Here is a 24508-nt window from a genome sequence, read left to right as displayed (position 1 = left end):
TCTCCCAGTCTCAGCAACTCGGCAGTTGTGAGCTATAATCTGCATTAAAAATAGTCATCTTGTCTCGCTGTTGTGGCTCAGTGGTTGAGTGTCGACCTATGAACCAGGAGGCCATGGTTCGATGCCTGGTCAGGGCACAGGCCTGGGTTGTGGGCTTAATCCCCAGTGTGGGGCGTGCACAAGGCAGCCAATCCATGATTCTCTCTCATCACTGATGTTCCTATTTCTCCCTCCCCCTTCCTCTCTGAAATCAATAAAAATATATTTTAAAAAAGTCATGATAGAAGTCCCGAGACCACACTACCTGCTACCTTATATATATAACATGTGCCATCCTATGAGGAACCTAACTGCTCAGTTAAGCCTTGTCACAGAATTCTTACATAGCAAACATTTTCATTTATCCTCAAAATTTAGTTTCTTAGCTCCCCACCCAGCGTGGGAAAAATTCACAGCGGTCACACTGCCGGCTGTCCTGTCTGGAGGAGTCCAGGCTTCAAGAAACATGTTGGGTCAGAAATTGACGTGCTGTTTACAAAACTCCCTGAGTGGTGGTACAGTTTTCTACCTGAAATGGGTTCTCGGGTGTGCTGTCTTTGGAATGTGAAAGAGGAAGGCTTAGTTGTTTCTGCGATCTCCTCACTTTGGGTTTAGAGGACTGACTTTCGTTCACTATGCTCTGTGAATGTGAACGATGGAAGGCCACGCTAATGTGAGACTCATGGGACAACAGCTGAGGTCCTCTTGGTAGCTGAAAATCCGGGTCATGAATCTCGATGGAGGGAGATGCTATTCCATGAACATGTGGGATGTCGTAAGCTGAGAGCGCTATCATGCTGGCCTTACGTGTCAGCTCAGCCTCCCTCCCGAGACCCGGGCGTCCCAGCACAGACCCTTCTGGAAGAAAGCCCTCACAGGACACTGACCTGGGGCTGCTTTCTTTCTGCTTGTGGAGCCAAAAGAATGTCCATCAAGTGAAAGACAGAGAAGCATCATTCCCCATGTCCAAGGAGAAACCCCAGCAATCAGTCCCATCTACACCTGAATCCCTTCCAGGGGCGGGGCCTGGGAACGCAGCCGGGAGATCTATGTAGATCTGCTTTTGGTTTAGGAGGGAACCATGCTTCATTTCTATTCTGTAAAACTTCACCTTCTGCTATGAGATATGAATACAAATCAGAGGTCGGAGCTGAAAATTTGGGCTGAGAATAATTTCTCCATTTGTCCTATGGGATGCCTGGCTCCCAAACATTTAAGCATTTTGAGGTACTATGTACAAAATGTGCAGCATAAATTTTTCTATGAAAACGATTACATATTAGACTCAATAAGTACAATTTATGATTCTCTGGGAAAACAGGAGGAATCAAATGATCCATGAAGTCGGATTTCACATGGCTATCAATGGGCTGTAGGAGACCTACTGGCCATACAGGACATAGGGCTGGGGCTGGGGTAAGGAGGTGAGGCCCTAGAGCACACAACGTAATAGCCAGTGGCCATCCCTGAATGATATCATGTGGAAGCCTCACCCGAGCCCGGGCCCTGCAGTGTGTCTTGGTCACCAGGGACTCTCATTTTCAGCCTCGTGTCACTCATTGTCTATAGGGGCCCATTTCACAGGTAAGAAAACGAAAGCATACAGAGGCTGACACTTGGCTGAGGTCTGACAGCCAATAAGTGAAAGCTGGGATTTGAGCCCCGGCAGTCAGAGCCCAAACATGAGCAGACAATTTTATTTGTTTGTTGTTGTTTTTAAAATCTATTTTTATTTACTTCAGAGAGGAAGGGAGAAAGAGATAGAAACATCAATGATGAGAGAGAATCATTGATTGGTTACCTCCTGCACGACCCCCATTGGGGATTGAGCCCGAAACCCAGGCATGTGCCCTGAGCAGGCATTGAACTATGACCTCTGGTTCATAGGTTGATGCTCAACCACTGAGCCAAGCGGTCAGGCTTTGTTTGTTTGTTAAATGGACTCATGTTAAATGCTGAATGGAACTATTTCAGCTCTTTTTACTTGAAACATTTCAATACTTAAGTTTAAGTGCACTGAAAGGGTGTAGCTCAGTGCAGCTGTACTTTCCATCCTGAAGTACGTGCATCGATGGTTGTGAAGCTTGTGATGCTTATGGTCACACGCAGGCCCAAGGTAGGACTGACCGCACCACCCTTTGCCCCCACATGCAATCATGGGGCTCAATAAGCCTTTCCCGGCTACAATCACACCTGTCAGTTATGAGTCCTGCAGTGTAAACAATAGGATTCTTATATGTGCTCAGAACCCACAGAGCCATTTCCATGGAAACTGTCTTCCTGTCATATCTTTAATGAACAGGTAATGAAAGAACGCCACATTTACAACTTCATCACTAGTTTTTAAAAAGCTTGCACTCACACACTCATAAACCCAGCCATAAATTTGAATTATGGGCACTGTCTTGTTTTAGAACATGGTGAATACCACAGAGGAATCGTCAAAACTGTCATTTTGGATTGAACGAATAGAGAAAAGACCAAAAAACATTGCCAAAACCCTACCCACCATGCCAACCACTCAGAGGGTTAGTCTGCCTCTTTATCTCGTGATTTTCATTTTCTGGCATAAACTCATTCCCCGGCCTTAGGGACAGGCATGTGGGCGTGGAGAAGGGACACTGAAAGCCAACTCCTTGCTCTCCTCAGGAACCCCGGGGACCGGCCTCCTTGGAAAGGCTGTGCTAACAATGGGGGCCTGCTGTGAGGCTCCCCTGTACCAGGCTGACGAGATAGGGGCTGATTTGCTGTTAAGAGACAGCTTTACTGTAACAGAGCAGATCGTCCACGCACGGCCTCTAAGCACCGAGGGGAATGAATTCTTGCAGCCTCGGTGCAAGTGCCTGAGAAGGACTCGTACATGAATTATTAGCAAAGAACGAGGTAGCCTCCATCCCGATGGTCTGATCAACACAAGTGAGCAGGTCTCACAGGGGACAGCCACGGAGCACAGAACGACAGGGAAGACCAAGAGGCCAGGAAGCTGTCTCCACATATACTCCCCCGCCCCCCCCCCCCCACCTTCTAGAATGTTCCTCTGCAAACCAGTCGACTGGTCACCCCTCACCCCTCTTTAACCCATACCAGGGATGGAACGTACAGAGGGGGTAAAAAGTCTCTGCGGCAGTTCGATGGGCACATAAAAATATTTAAAACCGTGTTCCTGTTCCATCGGCCCGTCCTGTTTCCTGTGCTTGCCCAGGTGGAGTGTCTGGCTGCTCAGGAAGTGCCCACGTTTCCCTGCATAGTATGTCCTGCCCCTGAGCAGTGCCCTCAGCCAGTTCCAGGGTGGCAGGTCCTCACTGGGCACACCCACCACTTGGGGGCTGCGATCATCTGAACGGTAACTGGCTGACCTTTGTCCTTTCCCTGTGGCTGTGCTGGGAAGATCCCGAGAAAGCCAGTTCTGCGAAAAGACAGCAGATGGCTCTCAAGTGTCCTTGGGGGGAAATGCGCATTTGTCAAAACAGAATTCATCTAGTCACTAAAGTTCTTTCCTTAAGAGCTGTGAGCAGGTGATGTGTGTTTTGCAGGGCAACTCTAAGTACTTGAAAACAATCCGGCTGCATTTCTTTAGTAACACACTATTGATGAGAGGCGTCCTGCTACCGCAGAGAAAAGCATCGTCCGGCTCCTTACCAGCATGCTGCGCGGCCTTGGGGATTCTCTCCTCCGGGCCTTGGCTTCCTTAGCGAGACACCGAAAGGGTCAAGACGATCTCAGAGCGTCTTCAGCTTCAGTACTTTATGAATCCACATGCTTTCCGCCAGGCCCCAGCTGCGCCCCAACCCACCCGCCCCTGCAGGAGGCTGAGCACAGAGGTGCCCGCAGGATGGACTGACCCGGCGCAGCCTTGGAAGCATCCTCAGGATTCAGACTGGTCCCAAGTCCAACTGCTGTCTGTCCACGGCGTCACTGCAGCCCTCGTCCACACAAGCCCCTGGTCAAACCACAGCTTCTCTCTCCCTGGGGTTTGTTGGCCTGTGTCTCCAAGGCACCCTGACGTGAACGGGTGTGGCTACATTGCCGGTGTCTTACATGATCCCACCTCTAAGGTTCCCTCCGCACCCAGGGACCATTGGTCCAGCGTGTGTGGTGACAGACACAGAGATGCACTTGAGACTGACGCTGGGCAGGGGGTGGGGGAGCTCTGGGGAAAGGGGCATGGCATTGGGCTTGTAGTCAGACCTTCCAGGTTTTGAGGTCCAGCTGTGTGATCCTGGGAAGTCACTCTGAGCTTCCACTGTCTGCAAATCAGAACACTAGCACCCACCCCCAGAAAATCTCTCTGCGTGGGGCTCAGACCCTCTGAGGTGATGTGGTGAAACTGATTTATAAACTATAACGTGCAACACAAAAGTGTTACAACCCCAGGCAGACACAACCCCCTTTTTCTAAGAACTCAACATGCTTCCAGCTCCTGGGGTTCCAGGCACAGGCCAGCGTCCAGAGCTTCCTTTCCAGTCACAGTCAGGGGGTAAGTCTGTTAGTCCACGTGTAGAGTCCCACATGGCTTAAGCCACCTGGGTGCAGGGGAGCTTGTCTCCTGCCATCAACCCAACAATCTACCTCACCGGACTAGGATGGCCAGGGCCATGGTCAGGGCCAACCATGAGCACATGCATATAGAAAGGACCCTTCTCCCCAAGCGGAGCCCCAGGGGTGTCACGGCATGTGGGACAGATCCTGGATTCCTGCAGTTGAGTCAAGAAATGCCCCCGAGACAAGGAAGATGAGGACGGAGGCATTAGCAGAAGTCAAGTATCTTGGAAGAGAAGCAATTTATTTCTGTCACAACAACATCTTCTGTCACGTTAGATCCATGCTTTTAATTGGACTTTTATAGGTTTTATGGTTTTGTTGTATTTGATCTTTAAATCTGTCTTAGCTTTTATAGATGTATAAGAGCTATAAACATAAGGAAATTATACCAGATTTATGTTTGCACATATTTGAGTGATGTTATAATGAGAATTAAGGTCAATCTGAGGAATTCACGAGGCTCTGTTCCAGGGGGAGGGAGACCACCTCTGCTCTGTGTTGCACTTCGCTTCTCTCCAGCCAGCGGCTGCGCAGTGGGGTGTGCTCTCACCTCTCTCTCTGCTCAAGCCACCGAGGCACCAAGCACCCTCCCTAGGACCAACGTGGTGCCACACAGGTGTATTGTGGGACAGCTGAGAGGACCCACCAGTCTGTCAGAACTCCAAGCTCTAAGGAGCAGAAAACTCAATTCAAAGCAGCTAAAAACTTAAAGGGAATGTATTGGCAGATGTTACTAAGTAGGTAGTTTACTCTTGGCTGGTTTTGATCGGAGGGCCAGATATGTGCGCAGGACTGGGGTTACCTGTTCCTCTTAGCACCCCACTCCACTTGTCAGGGCTCTCCCTGAGAGTCCCAAGGTGGCCACCAGCAGCTCTCAGGACATGGTGCTTCTCCATTCAAGTTCAGTGGGGATATGGCAGCCCAGAGGAAACTCCCACGCACCCCTGTGGCTCCAACTGGGCTGTATGCTCATCTCCTAAGCATCCCTGGACCCAGGGGAAGAGGTAAGTTGATGTCTAGGTCATGTGTTCACCCCAGAGCTGGGGATGCAGCCAACACCACCAGAAGTACATGGACTGGGGGTGGTGTCCCCAGAAGGAACTTGGGCGAGGTGACTGAGCAAATGGATGGATACACACAGGACAGATGTCTAGGAGACAAAACAGCAGTTGCAACCTCTCACATGAGCTCTTATCTCTGTCCCCATCTTGCTGTGTTTCCTTGGCAGCTGTTAAACTTCTCAGTATCTCAGCATCTTCAGCTAGCAAATGGGGAGCGGGACAGTATCTACAGCAGAGTGTTTTGGGGTCTTGGGAGGCTGAAACGAAATCAGATACTGCACGTAAAGTGATCAGCCAGCATCTGGGACGTCAACGTCCTCACCAAATGTCAGCTGTTATTCACAGTCGTGCTAACTTGGTCCCAAACACAGAGGCAGAGTAACAGCCCAGCCAGTCCTCAAGGAGCAGTGAGGAGATAAGAAAACTCAAGGCTCCCTGGCCCTTAAAAGTCCCCCTCTGCTCACTCTCCCTGAAACCTGCAAACTCCGCCTTCCTTCTTCCTTTCACATCCAGCCTCAGGAGTTTTCCACGTGGCTCATCTCTCTGTGATCGCCTTTCCTTTGTTTTTCCCAATGACGTGACTTCCGCTGCTCAGCTCCGCGGTCAGTATTCACCTTGAAACACTGAGCACCACCTGTACTTGAACCCTCATCTGTCTCCGTGGGCTCGGAATGCCACACACGGTATCACAGCCTGGGGGCTTAGCCAGCAGGGTTGTTGCGGGGCTGCAAGTCCAAGATCAAGGTGCTGGCAGGTTTGGTTTCTGATGGAACCTCTCTTCCTGGCTTGCAGAGGGCCACCTGCTCGCCATGTCCTCACATGGCATTTCTTCTGTACATGCCACTCCTGCTGTCTCTTTCTCTTCTTCTAAGGACACGAGTTCTATAGGATCAGAGTCCCATCCTATGACCTCATTTAACCTTAAGTACCTCCTAAAGGCCCCATCTCAAACTACAGTCACATTGAGGGCTTCAATGTATGGGATTGGGGGGGATGGGACACAACTCAGTCCACGCCACCATCCTGCCCGCGATGATGACGGCATGGTCACCGTCTTCCGCCGGCTTTTGTGCCTGCCTCTCTGCTATTCTCCACTGTTACAACTGCCAAGCCTGCTTCTTAAATGTCCGGGCTCCTGGCAGCCCTCCTTTGCCTTCCTGTTGTCTCCTTCTGAGTGATGTCAGCAAGCTCCAGAAATCTGTGCTGATACACCAAAATCTCCACCTTGAACCCTCCGCTTTTTTCCCCAGCCTGTCCCACATTTCTTCTTTCCTCTACCTCTCTCCTAACTGGAGGCAACTCCTCCTCCCAGGAGACACTGGGTCATCACGACTGTGTTTGGGGGTGTTACTGGCATCTCGTGACCACTGCTAAGCAATCTACAGAGCACAGGACAGAATTACCCAGCCCCCAACGTCAACGGCACTGAGGTTGAGAAACCCTAGGGAGAACCACTTACAATAGTTGGGAGCGCAACCTTTCAGCTATTTTTCTGAAACGATATGACAATAAAGACATGTACACTTTTAAAAAATAAAATGGGACTATGCTATACGTATTGTTCTGCAAATACTTTTTATCCCTTAAAAAGATCATTTTCCCAGTCGGTACACACAGTTCTTAGTATTCATTTTCATTATCATTATCTGGATAAACTATTCTGCCCTTGTAATACTATGAAACTTTGCAATGTAAAATAACATGTGCATAACAAGTACTAATAAATTATTTTGAAGGAACTATCTCCCCAATAAAGAGCTATGGAGCTAAACCAATGGCTAAGTCAAAAAAGGTGTTCAAACGCCTTGTCATTTGCAAAAGGTGCTTTGCAGGTGAAAATAAAATCTCCCCTCCCCGCACTCCAAAGTTTTTTTTAAGCTCATGTGCTACCTGTTGAGATTACTGCGATATTCTTACGTTTATCAATGAAGTTTGCAAACTCAAGAGATTTTTTTCCTCTGAGCTGAGAGCCTCTTGAAGAGAATGCTACCCTCCCTTTCACTCATTCTCAGCCCAAGAAACACAAGCGTAACCAACTCTGCCTCCACTGTGCTATGGAAAGGTCATCGGAGAAGACTGGGTGGCTGGCTTTTTGAATTGTTTGGAAATGTTTGAGTTGTGAGTCCCTGACATAGACAAATACTACAAATAATATCAAACAAGCAAGAAGTGCTCAGGATTGTTTGCCTCCGGGGATATTTGCTGATAAGCACTTAGATTCAGCAGAACTATAGTCACGGCATTTGCTCTATTCCACTGAGCGCGACAATGAGTGCGGTGGGCTGGAGAAGCCCGTGCCCCGTACCAAGCACAACACAAGCTCAGTGTGCCACAGCAACGTGTTTTTCCTAGCCGGTTCCTGGAATGTGTAGTTTATGATAAGCACACACTACTCGGTTCATTTATAAAGTCAGCTACCAGTGGCCATGAGAAAAACAACAGCACGGAGTTTCAAGGCTGAATTTCTCTAGTGGAAGGTGGGTGGGTGTTTGTGAATATCTGAGGCCAAACCCAGCAGGTGACCTGCCCAAACCTATAAGCACACAGAGCTAGTAAATGCCCAAGGATCCTGGACTCGGGTGAAACCCGAGCACCTGTCAGGCCCTCTCCTCCTTTCACCTGGTCTTAATCTCCACGGGGAACTGAAGCAGCATTTTGCTGAGAAGCATAAAAACAAAAGTGACTACAAATTAGAATCTTTTCATCAGAAGTAGGACTGTGCAGGGTCAGGCTGTCGTTAAGACACTAGGTGACAAAATGAGATCTTTTCTAATCCCGAGGGCATGCATGAGTATTTAGAATTATTTAGGGTTTATTTATAACTGGAAAGGTTCTGGGAGTCGCCTTGCCCCACCTCCAGCGCCTGACCTTGCACACGGGGATCTGAGGGCCAGGGCAGCAGGTCTCAGCACATCACTGTGCTCAGGGCAGGAATGAGGCTTGATGGGAGTCTCCTGTGGCAGGTTCGGGATTCATCAGAGGCAGAACTGGAACTTGGCAGAGCATCTGGAAGTTTGGGGGACCACAAAGAGGAGGCATACCAAATTCCGAGTATAAACTCTAAGTTTTTGGCTGGCTACTGACTAGGCAAGCATGTGCTTATAACATCTGGAACTGGGTACAAGGGCAGCAGGCACCAGTGTAGCCGATAAGGGTCACCTTGCTGATGGGACAGGCAGCAGCCAGGTCTGCAGCATCTTCCACTCCTGCCAGGACCCTCAGCTTCTCAGATGCCTGGTTCAAGCCCATCATGAGACACAGAAACAGTAAACAGACATAAACTGTCTGATGAGCTCCCAGAATTATGCAAAGTCAAATCCTTTGGATAATTGTGTATTCTCTATCATTCTTAGTCATTGTTGTCGTTGCTGTTTTAAAATCATATCCTGACCAATACACTATCAAACAGAAAGCCTAAGAAAGCTGGTGCGAACCCTATTAACATCATATGGAATAAGCTTTAAGTCAAGAATTACTAGATAGGTAATTCATAACTCAATAGGGTTATTATAGCAGGAAAATACAACTATAGATGTAGGTTCGTGTAATAACAGTTATAAAACAAATGAAGCAAAATGGACAAAATTAAAAGAAGTAGACGAATCCACAATTACGGTTGGAGATTTCAATATCCCATTTCAGTATTGATTTAAAAACCAGTAAAGATATAGATGACTAGATCAACATTATCAACCAATTAGATCTCGTTGACATTTATTCCATCCAGGAAGGGCAGATGCACATTTTTTTGAAGGGCATATTGAACATTTCCTAAGAAACTCATATGCTGAGCCATAAAACAAGTCTTAATAAATTTAAAAAGATTGAAACAATATGTATCATGTTGTCTAATAGTAACAGAATTAAACTAGCATTCAATAAGAATGATCTCTGAAATATCCCCAAATACTTAGAAATTAACACTTATAAATAATCCATGGATCAAGGAAATTTCACAAAAAATAAGAATATATTTTGAACTGAATCAAAACACAACTTATCAAAATTAGTGAGATACAGTTAAAACAGTGCTTGAAGGAAAATGAATATCTTGAAACAGTTACATTAGAAAAACAAAATGTACTCATAGCAGTAATCTAAGCTTCTACTTTACAAAGCTAGAAATAGATGAGCAAATTAAAGCCAAAGTAAGCAGAAAGCAGGAAATAATGAAGAGTGGAAATCAACAAAAAACAAAAAATCAGACTAAATAGTTGAAAGCAAAAGCTTGTTTTTTGAAAATATCAATAAATTTAATAAAGCTCTACTTAGAGTGATCAAAGTAAGAGGGAAGACAAAATGTACCAGTATCATGGTTGATGAGAGAAGAAACATTGCTAAAAATTTTACAGGTATTAGAAAATTATAAAGCGTTCTTATGACAACTTGATGTTAATGTATGTGACAACTGAGTTGACATACATGTACAAATTCCTTGCAAGATGCAGATTACCAAAATGAAGAAATAAAAACATGAATAAAGCAATTGAATTTTCCATTTAAATCAACCCTGCAAAGATTTTAGGTGCTCATGACTTTTTATCAAATATTTAAGGGAGAAATATTACCAATCATATAGAAAGTCTTTCAGAAAATACAGGAAGAGGTAATTATGAAACTAAAATTATCCTGATACCAACGCCAGACAAAGTAATTAGAAGAAAAAAATGAAATATATCAGTCAATATCATGAATGAACATAGAAGTAAAAATCCTAAACACATATTAGAAAATCAAACCCAGTAAAGAAAAAACTACATATAGGAATGCAAGGTTGGTTTATAATTAGAAAAATAATCACTGTAAATCACTATATTAACAGAATAGGGAGAATGGTCATGTGATCATCTCAATAGCAGCAGAAAAGGAAAATCTTTGCAATCCAGCAACAGATTGAAGCTTCCTCAAACCAATAGAGAATTTATGATAAAACCTACAGCTAATATCAGACTTGATGATGAAACAGCACTTTCCTCCCTGAAATCAGGAATGGTCAAAGGATGTCCACTCTCACCACTTCCATTTAACAACATACTGGAAATCCTAGCAAGTGCAAAAGACTACACACACACACACACCGATTGGAAAAAAGTAAAGCCATTTTTATTAAAACCATTTTTATTCTCAGAACACATGGTTATGTACACAGAAAATGATTCCTAAAGAATCTCTAAATAGGTACTAGAATAAGTCAATGATTTTAGCAAGATCCTTTATAATGTCAATATAAAATCAATGACCTTATGTATTAGCAATGAACAACTGGAAAATGAAATTTTAAAATATTGCTTGTATGGCAATAAAGATATGAAATATTTAGAGAGAAATTTAATAAAATGTGTGCAAGATGTGTATACTACACAATGTTGCTGAGATATATTCTAAAACATAAAGGAAAGGCAAGATATACATGTGCATGGACTGGAAGGTTCAATGTCATGAAGATGTCACTGTTCCCCAAACTGACTAATAGATTCAACAGAATTCTGATCAAAAGCTTATCAGGTCTTTTTTGTAGAAATTGACAAGCTGCTTGTAAAATCTACATGGAAATTCAAAGGACGTAGAACAGCCAAAATAATTCTTTAAAAAATAACAATGTTGGAGGACTCAGAGCACCTGACCTCAAGTTTTAGTATAAAGTCGCAGTGATCAAAGTAGTATGGTATTGGCATATAGACCAAGACTCTTATTTATATGGTTAACTGTTTTTGCGTATCACTTTCTCCTCTTGTCTAGCACGATACCTTCAGGCAGGACTAATCCAGAGAGAAAATACTGTATTTTCTTTTCATTGCTGAGTAACAGTCCATTGAATGGATAAGCCAAAACATGGATCAATCTCAAACACATCATCCAGTCAGACATGGAAGATGACAGGGTGCATGATTTCATTTATATGACATTTAGAAAGGCAAAACTACAGTGACAAAAAGTTGCCAGGGGCCAGGTTTGAAGGGGGATTGACAAAGGAACTTTTGGAGTGATGAAAGCATTCAGTCATGACTGTGGTGAGGGTGACGTGACTGTGTAGATTTGCCCAAATTCATCCCACTGTACACTTAACATAGGTAAACTGCCTGGAAATTATGTTCCCAAATGTGTTCCAAAGACAGCAAGAATGATTTTTAGACATAGGGTAGCACAGGGCTTTCCCACGGATCTCCCACAGGACTGCAGCAATGGGGCTACCTTTTCCCTCTCCTCCAAACTTCAAAGCCCTTCGCTCAGAATGAGCTGTATATCTGCATCTTTCTCCTCTTGTCTAGCACGATACCTTCCGGCAAGACTAGCCCAGAGACTATTTTATTTTACCAGCTTCCCAGGTTATCCAATTTCACTGTATTTCCTCCTTATCTACTCCAAGTCCCCAATGCCCCCATTTTCTCTCATTTCTGTCCTTTTCTTCCCCGAAAGCCAATGAAGCAAAGCTCACAGCCATCTTCTGTGCAATGACCTTCACACCCTTGAGGAGAAGCATTTAATCACCCTCCATGCTTCCACACAGAGATGAATACACCCTATGTTTGTGCTTTTCCATATTCCCCCATATTTTTCCCCGAGGAAGGCTTTCTGGCCTCTGGTGGAGAGTGAGCTGCGGGAAAAGGCACTGACTTTCTAGCGCCCAGGAGCTAGTGTTCCGGGATGTGGAGAACAGGTCTCCTATTTGTTCACTGTCTACCTTTGGTTCAAGTGGCCTCTCTGAGCCTCGGTCTCTTCATCTAATTATTGGCATCATAATATCTATGAGAAGTGCTGATTGTGAGCAGATGCTGGCCTTGCCTTCTCTACCCTGGCTCTCCATCCAGTAACCTGTTAACACCCCTCACCCCTGGAAAGTGTCCTTTGGAAAGTGCGATGACTGAACTCTACTTATCCAGGTGGATGAAGATATTGCTTAAACACTGTATTTTTAAAAATTAATGAAGCAAGATAATCATACCTAGTATTGATACAGTCACTGGTCTGTTATCTTAATTATGCTTTATGAAGCTACTATAAAACTGTTAAAGAAGATTACTGCCAATGAATTAATATTTATTAGATGCCTGCAAGCAGAGAAAAGCCTTTATAAGTCAGGTCCCGTGAACTAAAGAAAATTCCTGGCTGTAACACTGACTAGCTAGGTAATGCTGGGAACTCTCTGCCTCAGTTTCCTCATCTTTAAAATAAAAAAATGATAACACAATTATAATTTTACCTCCAACCTCATTTCTTGTTGTATTTCCCAGGCACGCAGACCATGTATCTGAAAGTGCTTTTCAAGCTGTGAAATTCTGCCCAAGGCTAGTTACAGCTCCTAGATTCTCTGGTGCCATAGATATCCAGACTCTTAGACTAGAATTACATTTCGTACCATGTGAATAGGAAATTTCTCTAATGATTTTAAAAGACATAAATGCCACACTTTTCCACAACAGGTTTCCATCTGACACCCTAATTAGGTTGGCGTGTGTGTGTATGTGTGAAACGTGTACATCAAGCATGTGAAACTAGCAGCTGGCATGCTTGATGTACATAGATATTTTTTCCAAATATTAAAAGCAAGGACTTGAAGAGATACTTGTACACTAATGATCAGCGCAGCTCTATTCACAACAGCCCAAAGGTGGAAACAGCCCAAGTGTCCATCGGTGGATAAACAAAATGTGGTGTGCCGTACAATGGACTATTACTCAGCCTTAAAAAGGAAGAAGATCCTGACACCTGCCTCAACATGGATGAACCTTGAAGCCATTATGCGAAATGAAATAAGCAGACACCAAAGGACCAATATTTTATGATTCCACCTCGAGGCAGTACCTGGAAGTCAAATTCACACAGACAGAAAGCACAGAGGTTACCAGAGCCTGGGAGGAGGGACGATTGTTATGGGTGAACAGTTTCAGTCTGGGATGCTGAAAAGTTTCTGGATTTCTGGAGATGGTGGTGGTGATGGTTGCACAACAATGCGAATGATGTACTTATGCCATTCAACTGTGCACTTAAAATGGTAAATCTTATGTATATTTTACCACAATAAAAATATTTCCCATGCTTCCCCCCCTAATTTAGCTACTTTGATTTAACTACCAGTATTTTATATATCAAATTTCAAAGTTATCTGGCTGGCTCCCTGACTCACCCCTCAAATAAACGTGCCTCCCCAAATGGCTGACCGCTCTCTCCAGGGAAGAAGCTGCCCAGGTGTCACACCTACTAGGTGAGCAAAAGAACTTCGAGAATGAGACAGAACCAGAAGGCCACGTGTGCCTGCTCAGTTCCTTCTCTCACCTCACCAGCATGCCGCCTGCCTCCCTCCCGTCCCAGCCCTATCCTCCACGTGGCAGTGACTTCTCTCTGGGACCCTGAGGAGGGGGAGTGCACAGCCCTTTCTGGGAAGTCTTGCCTGCTCCTTCCCACCCGGGGCCCAGGAGCCCGACTGCAGGGTCCGCTCCATGGCCAGGAGCAGGCACACTGGTGTGACGCTGCCTGGACGGCTCTAAGTGTCAGGACCACATACAGACACCGAAGGGCGCGCTGAGATCTCTCACAGGCACCACAAACCCTTGATCCTCCTGCACGAGGACCTTCCAGTGTGGCATGCTTCCCTCCACTGTCTCACCAGCCGAGCACAGGCCGCCATCCTTGACTTTTCCTGTCCCCATGCACCATTACTAAGTCCTGCCTATCGTACCGCCAAATGTCTTCCCAGTCCCTCCACATCTTTCCCTCTTCCCACCAAACCCCAAGTCTGAGACACCAGCATTTCCTTCCCCGACTCCTAAGAAAGCCTTCTAGCTGGACTGCCCACCTCCCATCCTGAACGTCCCTGTCCATGTCCCAGGGTGGCTGCTTTCAAACTGGAAATCTGATCATGTCTCCACCATCTACTCCCTCCTCCAGCTAAGCTCCCCTGTGCTCCTGGGAAGATGACCACGTCTCACCAGCACTGAGGGTTTCTGTGACCCCAGCCTCCCGTCTCCACTGGCTCCTGGACCGCCTCTTCCATCCCTCCCCAAGCCCCTGATCCTCCTGGGCCTTGACGCATCTTCTACCTGGGAGGTTCCCCATCCTCACCTTCCCCTCTGATGCCTCCTTCAGAACTCACTAACCTGGAATTCCCTGACACTCAAGACTTCCTCAGGCTCCCTGTTTCTATCTGGCCCTTACCACAGCCTCTTACACCTTAGATTCTGCAATCCCTGTGATCATTCTATCTCTCCAACAGGCTCCCTGAGGAATGTTTTCACTCCCTGCAGCCTCCTAGGGCCTAGGACAGTAATAGAAGCACAATATACATTAATGAATCCTTCATTATTAATTTAAAGGCCATCAAGCAGGGCCCATAGCCATAAGGAAGCGGCTCCTTAACTATGAGATTAATGCCAAATTCCTATGTAATTTTAAACAGTCCTTTTACTAACATTTTGGGGAGAAATGTCCTAATGAGAGCCACATGGGGGGGGGGGCGGGGGGGGCATTGTGCATATATTTGCAGAAGTGGAGATATGTGTAAAACGAAATTCTCTGGGAGAATTCAGACTATTACTACTAACCCAAGATTAACACCGGCAGTCATTTCCTCCTCCAGGGAGGGGCACCAAGCTGCACAGCCCCCCGTGTGGCACCACCTCAGAGCCTCTGAGCTGTTCAGGGCTCGGGGAGCGAGAAGGGAAACTCCCCCAGGCAGGCAGGAGTGAGGTGTGAATGTGTCTGCGGCAGAGATTCACCTGCGGTTATGAGACGGTGCAGCGCACAGACGCGGTATCCGAGGGCTCTGTCATTAGGGTGCTAATGAGAACCGTTGCACACGCACTACCTAGAAGCTGCAACGGGAAGAATCACTGTCTCACTGGAAGGAGCTAGAAATGGAGCCATCAACATCAACAAAATCCACTGTCCCCAGGTTGCAGAACTGAGGGATTATGTCTACTCCAAGGCAGAATGAAACCTGTTTACATTTGTCAGCAAAATGATCACATTTTACACCATTAGCAATTGGCAAGACGGAGCACCCTCCATTAGCTAATCTGCAGATGCCCAAGCGGGGAGGCAGGAAAACAAAGAGCAGCTTGGTGCTGACTCGTCCCCGCCGAGCCAAAGCGATGAGCTCAGGCTGCGCGGGGGCCACGGCTCAGGTGAGGCAGCAGCCTGGCGGGCAGCCTGGAATGGCTCATTAAGACAGTTCAGGGCCTGGTGACTGCTGGATGCAGTAACTGGCAGGCGGCGCCCAGGGAGGGACCCCTGCACATGCAGGTAGGCATGGCACTTGCCTGGTCCTGGGACAAACATGGCTGAGCAAGGGATAGCAAAATCCTAACACGGAGGGTGCAGCTAGTTACCCAACACTTGCCTGGTCCAGGGACAGACGGGGCAGAGCAAGGGACAGCAAAACCCTGAACACAGAGGGTGCAGCTGATGGCGCGCTGGACATTACCCAACAGACGCATCAATAGTGCCGAGACGGAGCACCAGCCCTCCCATTTTCCCTGGCAAGTGGATTTGTGGCGTTTTATAAATATGAATTTAAGAAACTATTTTGAAATATTAAGCACTATAAGATTTATTAAGAAGGAATCAGAATTTGTGCTGACACATAATGGGTGCTCAAGTAGTTATTGAATGAATGAATGAATGAATGAAAGCTGACCCCAAGAACAGACGTGTCACCATGGAGGAAGGCAAAAGCGTTCCATCTGAGTACTCAAACTGTCCTTCTGAGCAGAAACATGACAAACACCAGTCCACACGAAGCAAATAAATAGAGGGCTCTGGGCGCTGAGCTGCGGTGCGTTTGTTTTAGGCATAAAGGTTAGTGATCGTGGAAACTGAGATTGTCACAGTGTAAACAACTTGTTGTCAGCAAACGGGGCCATTGAACATGCACCGGCAGGACAGCTGACAATGGTCACAGGTGGGCTGACCTCCAAACTGAACCCTCCAGCCCAGAGGCCACACGAAGTGAGTCCAGTGTGACCCTCGCGCCGGGCTACACCCCCGGATGAGCTGCAGTTGCCGACAGCGGGAGTGAACGCCCGCTTGCACTGTCTGACACTTTGAAATGTGCTTCTGTCTGCGATTGCACCTCTGGGTGCAGAGATCGTCCTCCGTGTGAAACTGGGAAGCGGAGATCCCAGAAACCCGAACTTGCCCTCCGCGGGGCCCAGGGTGCTGTGGGATGCAGGCGGCTTTCCTCTGTTCGGCGAGATGACTGCTTCCTTTCCCCACACTCACGCTGTTGTTTAATGTTATAACTCGGCTATTGGGCCCAGAAAAAACTCCCCCCAGAGCCCATTATTAACATCCTGGAAATGGAAAGCATAATCTCAGGCAAGTAGCTAAAATAATATTTTGCCAGGGTTTTATTTCTGCGCTGTGAAGGGGGACGCTGAGCAGTCATCTTTCTCTTGGAGGTGGGTGTGCCAGGACAAAAGTGCTTTAGAAACGAATGAAACAGAACCAAAGCGGTGGGAAAGTGGGCTTCCTTCCTCCCCATCACCTTTGAGTTCTCGGAGAAGACCCCAGGCTGCTGTACCTGCCTGAGTGCTCCTGGGTGCTGGGCTGGCCCCTGCACTGCCCCGATCCATTTCACCTCAGGGCTCTGCAAGCTCAGTATTTGGCATCTCTCAGGTACCCCCTTAAATAACCACTGAACGTCTAACGCACTGCCCTGGGCCCCCAGCTCGGCTCAGTGCTCTACCCGTGCCGGACTGTTCTCTGGACCTTCCTGCTGACAACTGTCTCTTGGCACCAGGCTGAGCGCCTGGACCAGCCTTACCCCAGGGCCAGGGCAGCTCCATTCACACGCCACCCTGAAAGCAGAGGAACGCCAAACGCCCATGGCTCTCCTCTTGCCCTCGCTCCCTCGCTGTCTGCACCGCATCACTGCCAACAGGCCCATGCTCACTGGTTCCGCAGTCACCATGGATTCAGTATTGGACTCCCGGGTCCTGCCTGGGACCCAAGAGCCTGTGAATTCGTGTCCCGTCCCGTAGCCACAGCCCCTCAGTGCAGGACAAGGGGCTTGACACGCCCTGACCTGAAGCCACATGGCTTGCCCATCATCTCAGAGTAACGCATTTGTCCTGAGTACAGGGAGCTCTCTGACTTACTCAGAAACTCATTTGAGAACTCCACTCCAGAGACTTAAATTTTAAATAAATCCACTGGATGCACCAACTGTGCAACCTGAGCAGGGCCATGAGGTGGAGGATTCAGGAGTTGATGCTGGCACCCCACGCCAAACCCCTGGATTGGGGTTGGATGGACTGGAGGGTGTGCAAGAACTCTCTAGGGGTGCAGGGCGGGGTGCAGAGGACACCTCTAGGTGCAGAGGCCAAGGGACAGAGCGGGCTGACCGCGCCACAGGAATACGCAGAGTGACGCAGATGCTTGTTGCCATGACATCTTCTGTGCATAGACTAAAATCTTAGATGCTGAGCTAAACAGTCCCCTCCCTCCTGGCACCCTCACCCCCACCTCCCGCTCTCCCTCCCTGAGGCCTCCTCCACGCACGCTCCCAGCTTTATTTCATCCACTTAATGCACTCTGCTCTGCGCTCAGGTACTTAAAATCTCCCATTACTATCCGCAGGCTCTTTTACGGCCTTTTTTATTTGCCCTATCATTTCACAGTCCAGTTGTTCTTTTCGGTCAGGTGGGCTATAAAATACTCTGATAACAAGTTCACCGTAGGAGCCGATGGCGGGCTCCATCCATAATGACTGCAGACCCTTCTGGTGCTGCTGTGTCCCTCACCAACGCTCTCAGAAAGCAGCACATCCTCCTCCCCGCAAAGAACTGACTTCTCTTCCTTTTCTGCTGGCTGCTCAGAGGACAGCTCCTTTCCCGCTGTTTTTCTTTTCAATAGGCCAGACTTTTCACCCTTGCTCCTTAGTTAGCTTTCTTCTTTAATGGTTCTTGAAGCTATTGCTATGCATTTAATATTATTTCTCTCTATGTCAGGTGTTCATAAATATGAAATAACACCAACGAGGTCGCTCGTCTCTGTGGAATGCCTTCGCTGGCACCACGTCTGTCTGTCTCCCTGCAGCACACCTGTGAAGGCCTGGTGCCAGTGAGGAGGGACGGGCCTGAGAGCATCGCCCCTGGGGTCCAACAGCCTGTGGGCCCACCTCCCACAGCCTGTTCTATGACCTGAGCTTCTCAAAGGTCAATTTCCCATTTAATCTGTGACATGGAATCATCATCATTCCTCCCTGGGGGGGACCCCGAGGATATGACTTCACTGTGTAAGAACTGGGTGCACGTAGGCCTTATTACAATGGGGGAGAGTGGGGTCGATCTCATAGAAAACCACAGTCCTTGCCCATCCTGTTCTTACATCTCAACAAAGAATGGCCCAATCAAAATCCAAAGCCCTCCATTGCCTCTGTCTAGGTCAGTGGTTCTCAACCTTCTGGCCCTTTAAATACAGTTCCTCATGCTGTGACCCAACCATAAAATTATCTTCGTTGCTACTTCATAACTGTCATGTTGCTACTGTTATGAATCGTCATGTAAATATCAGATATGCAGGATGGTCTTAGGCGACCCCTGTGAAAGGGTCGTTTGACTGCCAAAGGGGTCGCGACCCACAGGTTGAGAACCGCTGGTCTAGGTCTAGCCTGCAGTATCAACCAAACACAGCTGGTCCTGAGCCGTTACCCTCTGCACCAGGCAGTGCGGGCATTCACTCATTAATTCAGATCCATGGTTACTTTTAGGATTACATCACTTCATTTCATTAATCCCAACTTGCTTTAAAGTTGATTTCCAAAAACACCTCCTTTCTAATAGCTGTAGAAATCTGGAATCAAACAGGCCGAATTCAAAAGTGTGTCATCACCATCTTTCTTCTAAAATGTTAAAATTATATCTTCACTGCACACAAGGCCAAGGGAGAGGTGCTCCGCTAGTTAGCTCTCTTAACTTGTACAACGCTGTGAAGTGGGTGCTCTTTTCACTCATTTTATCGATAAGGAAACTGAGGCTGAGAGAGGCTAGAAGTCTTTGCAAGGCCACGGAGCTAGACGACAAATGGCAAATGGGACCCAAGCTTACACTTGCCCGATTCCCTCCCAAATCTGCATCTCTCAGGCCCCACCTGACCCATGTGGGTGGGCCCCTCACTCCCCACAGCCACCTGGAGTCCTGATACGCCGACGGCAGTCGTGCCGGAGGGCCTCGTGAGCCGCTCTGTGCATGAAGGATGGAGGATTTATTGTCTGTAATCGTTCTTCCATTGAACTCCTGCCACACTGATTACTGACTGGAACATAATATGACTCAATCTAATGACAGCGGTACATTCATATCACATAAATCTCATTTTGCATAAAATTTGGGAACTTCTCAATTCATCCAACAGAAAATAATAAACCTAAAATTGAGATGCTTCTTTTCCCCCCGTCTTATTTTTCTCCTACACGTTTTATCCTTTTCTCAATAGAAAGCACCTTGAAAATAAGACGAATGGATTAATTTGTCAGTAGGATGTGAATCTACATATTACCCCAGATAACTATGCTTACTTACAATGGAGCCCCTTCCATTTCTACAAGTTATCTGAGGTGACGTAGGTAACACAGTCTCAGATGCCAAGATCCTTAAGACAAGGACAGAGCACTGGAGACTGCAGATCCCGAGGGGGAAGGAGCGTGCGGTTCAGCCAAGTGAGATGCTCCCAAGGGCGGTGCCAGTGGGGCTGACTGTAAGGCCTCAGTCAGGACAGCTGCCCTTCGCCAGCGCACACCCATCCCAGCGGCTTCACAGACACTGCTCATTGCAGCCTTCCGACCAGCCTGCAGGGAGGTGTTACTGCGCCTGGTTTTGAGACAGAGGGACAGGCCGGTGATTATGGTAATTTGCCCGGAGGGTTCTGCGTGCCTGTAGGATTGGATTGGCTTCCCCAAGCTTCACAGAACTCCCCCCCTACAGCCTGCCTGCCCCTCACATCTCAGGAAACCTCTTTCCAGACTCTTGGATCATTCCATTCTCTCCCTTCCTGTGCCTGTGCTTTGTGGCGAATCCATCCCTCAGATCTCTTGCTTTTCTTCTGTCCTCTCCTCCAGTCAAGCCATGTTTCCGTCGGCCACATGCTGGCCCAGCCGGGTTCCAGAAGCCGGTATTGGCTCCTCTGGCCACAGGGCAGGTCCCCCCAGCCCCTCCCACCCTCTCCCTGAGCAGTGCCACCTGCCAGCATCCAGACCAACCTCCTGCAGGCCTCCAAATTGCCTTGCAAAGGCCTGGATCCAATCCTTAAGCCCCTGCCCAGCCACAGCCTGACCTTATGGACTAAATATGCCCTACCCACAAATTCAGTTGTTGAAAGTGACGGCATGAGGAGGAGGGGCTTTGGAGAGATGATACAGTCAGACTGGACAAACAACAACTGATTTTTAAGCTGCCCTTGACCATTAGCTCTCTCTGCCATGTGGATAAGAAAACATCTGTCTGTCTGCAGCCTGGAGGAGGGCTCTCACTAGACCTGACTATGCCGGCACCCTGATCTTGGACTTCCAGCCTCCGGAACTGTGAGCAATGCATTGCTGTCGTTTACAAGTTACCCAGTCTGTGGTCTTTTGTTATAGCAGCCAAACAGACTAACGCACCTGCCAGCCCTCTCTCCCTTCCACGGGGCCACCAGCTCTCACAGTTACTTTTGAGTGACCTGTTTACCAGGACAGCGCAGGGGCACATGGACCAAATAACCGAACAAGTCACTAGGGATGGAAAGATGAAGGGATGACCCTCGGAAACCACAGACTCTGCCCGGACAGCACATCGCACACCCAGAATTGTACCTCAGGATCCCAACCCAAGTCTGTCCGCCTCGAAGGTTCGGGCTCTCATCTCTGTACAATGGCCTCTTCAGCAAACTGTGACCTCTTGGGCTGTCCACAGATACATGGGAACTCTGACTGCACTGCACAGCCTCAGGCCATGTCCATCCTGGATTCCAAGGGGATGGTGTACCCCCCCACTCACCCCCCTGCCAGAGTTGTGCGATGCCGTAGCCCTGTCCTACCTCTACCACCTGCATATTTTGCAAAGGCTCCGTGACAGCAGGGGAGTTTAACCACTGTGATTCCAGAAGGCTGGACCCACCCCAGTGCCCTGACACCTACAACAAGGACACACCTTGCTAAGGCACGACCACCCAGTCCTCAGGGAAGGCCACAGGGCTCAGGGCAGGACAAAGCCTGACTCCCCATAAGTCTCCGCAGTCTGTCTGCCCTGGGAAGTCACGATGGACTGTCCAGGGGAGTCATGCTTGGCTTCCTCACGATGCCCACTCAATACATTGTTTTGGTGGCAACATCACAAATCCATTTTATGAAAAGCCAACGTATTTGCACCTGAGAATTCAATAATAGGACACAAAACTCAGGGAAAGAAATAATCAGATTGTCCATCCAGAGTGAAGTTAAAATTGTCATAAACATTGATCCTTCATTGTAGGGAACAGAAATAATAAATAGTTGCTGAAATTGCATGGCTACAGAGATTTCATTCTCTAATTGTCAAAAAGCATTAAACATCAACTGTTTATTCTGCAGCACAGGAAGCGCAGACAGACTGCAGTGCATCCCTTCACCAGAGGCTGTCCCTAATTGTCATGCATGGATGGCAGCAGAGGTGACTGGGAAAAACTGTTTGCATTTATTAATCAAAAGGAGGCAAAGGCACACGGGATATCATCAAGGCTCCCTTGTGCGGGGGGAGGCTGACAACGAACACTCCTGATGAAGTGTTTGCGGAGTGTTTGCAATCTGTTCAGAACCCTTTTTCTTTGCAGGTGCAAACCTCACTATCTAGAACATCGGAGACACAATCAAAAATTAAACATAGTAAACATCCAGATGCAGGTCTCAATCTTCCATTTGTTAAGACAATGGGAGAGGTATAATTAATTTCAAAGCGAGATTTGTGTTCTTTCAAAATCCATTTGTGCGTATTAGCGTTTCCTTCGTGTGTATAAAAGCACAAAGGCAGCTCTCCCCCTCTCCTGCCCCTTTTGTGTGTTTTTTTAAATTAGAAAGTGGAACTACTCGGGAGATGTGATTGACTTCCCAGCATCCATGCATAGATAATTATCTTGCTCAGCCTGTTTGATCAGTAGACTAAGTCAGAATAAGTCGGAGCTGCTCAGGTAAAGTCGGGCAGCAGAAAATAGATTAAGGGAGAAAGAATTCCTTTCTGGTGACGGTGAGAACTTCAGGAACAAATGCAACCTCACTAAATTTTGCTACTGAATAATGTACTTAATATAGTCATTATAGTACCTTTTAATATGTTGATTTTCTTTAATTGCTTTTCCCCACCCTCAGTCCATTTAGTTTTAAACTCATCTCCATGAAAGATAACAAGTGAAAATACAACCAGCATATATTATTTTGTTTGACATCTTTTTTTAAAAAATATGTATTTTTATTGATTTCAGAGAGGAAGGGAGAGGGAAAGAGAGATAGAAACATCAATGATGAGAAAGAATCATTGATCAGCTGGTCTCCTGCACATCCCCTACTGGGGATGGAGCCTGCAACCCGGGCCTGTGCCCTGACCGGAAATCGAACCCTTGACCTTCAGGTCCATACATCAATGCTCAACCACTGAGCACATCAGCCGGGATTGTTTGACATCTTATACACACTTTAACAGCTTATAGCTCAATTTTGAAAATGAGATGTACTTTAATAAACACTACCTTTATAATTATTCAGCATGTGTATATATTTTTGGGGACATCCTATGCTTTTCCTGCATTTTATTTTTAAGCAATATTTGGCCTTTGGACATTATATTCAACTGGTGACCGTTCCTGCATCATCTGATGACCTTTCCTCAGAGGTCTATTAGTTTTACACATCCTGGAAAGTAGGGCGGGGAATGCGGTATCTGCTAAAGAAATTTCACAGGAGAGAGCGGACAAGCCTTAACTCTGCACTGCTGCAGCCCCCACCTCCTGAGCAGCTGCCTCCCATGCTTGCTCTGGGCATGTCAGGGGCAGCAGGACAGGCTGTAACCTGCTGCCTCTGATCAGTGTCAAGTCCACAGTGTTCATTGCACTTCTACTGCGTGTCCAGCCCTGGCCTTGCATCGAGCTATGGCGCCATGGGATTCCACAGCACTGAAATGTTGGAAAGCCATGTTTCTCCCCAACTACAGCACCCCTTTCAAAAAGTCAGACTGGATACACAACAGCTGATTTTTAAGTTGCCCTTGGCCATGACAGTGTTTTAGAAGAGCCGTATACAGGACTGCCATCCTATCACATCTACTCAGCGCGACCATGGCAGGAGGAACTGATAGAGCAAAATATTCTACAAGTGTTGTCTCCCTAAGAACCATCCAAATAGCCCAGGGATCGCTGGGTCAGTGGGCACAGCCTTGGAGACCCACAGCCTCGCACAGGTGGTTTCCTGGGCTTCGTCTCTGGGTTTGGGATGTGCAACGGTCTCCCAAGAGGGGGGTAAAACGCCCTCTATTCTTTTGCTGCCCCTGCTGTCCACGTTGTGACCTTTAATGTCAAGCCCTATGTTGTTCAAACCCCAATTAGCGACTAGCGCCTCTAGTCCTTGTTTGAAATCTGGTCCATTTCTTTCGGTTGAGCACTAATCATGTCTAAAGGGGAAGAAGCGAAGGGGTTTCGGTCCTTCAGGCAGGTGAGATGCCTCAGGCTTCTCCCCTTTACTGAGACAGGCAACGCCTTTGAGGATTTTTCTTTTCAAAAACCAAAAACAAGGTCTGAGTTTTCCCAAGAGGGGGGTAAAACGCCCTCTAGTCTTTTGCTGCCCCTGCTGTCCGTGTTGTGACCTTCAACGTCAAGCCCTATGTTGTTCAAACCCCATTAAGAGAGCAGAGGGCATCAGCACAGGAGTC

The sequence above is a fragment of the Myotis nattereri genome (genome assembly GCF_964212035.1).
Source record: "Myotis nattereri genome assembly, chromosome: 13".
NCBI lineage: Eukaryota > Metazoa > Chordata > Mammalia > Chiroptera > Vespertilionidae > Myotis > Myotis nattereri.
Note: the sequence above shows the minus strand (reverse complement) of the source record.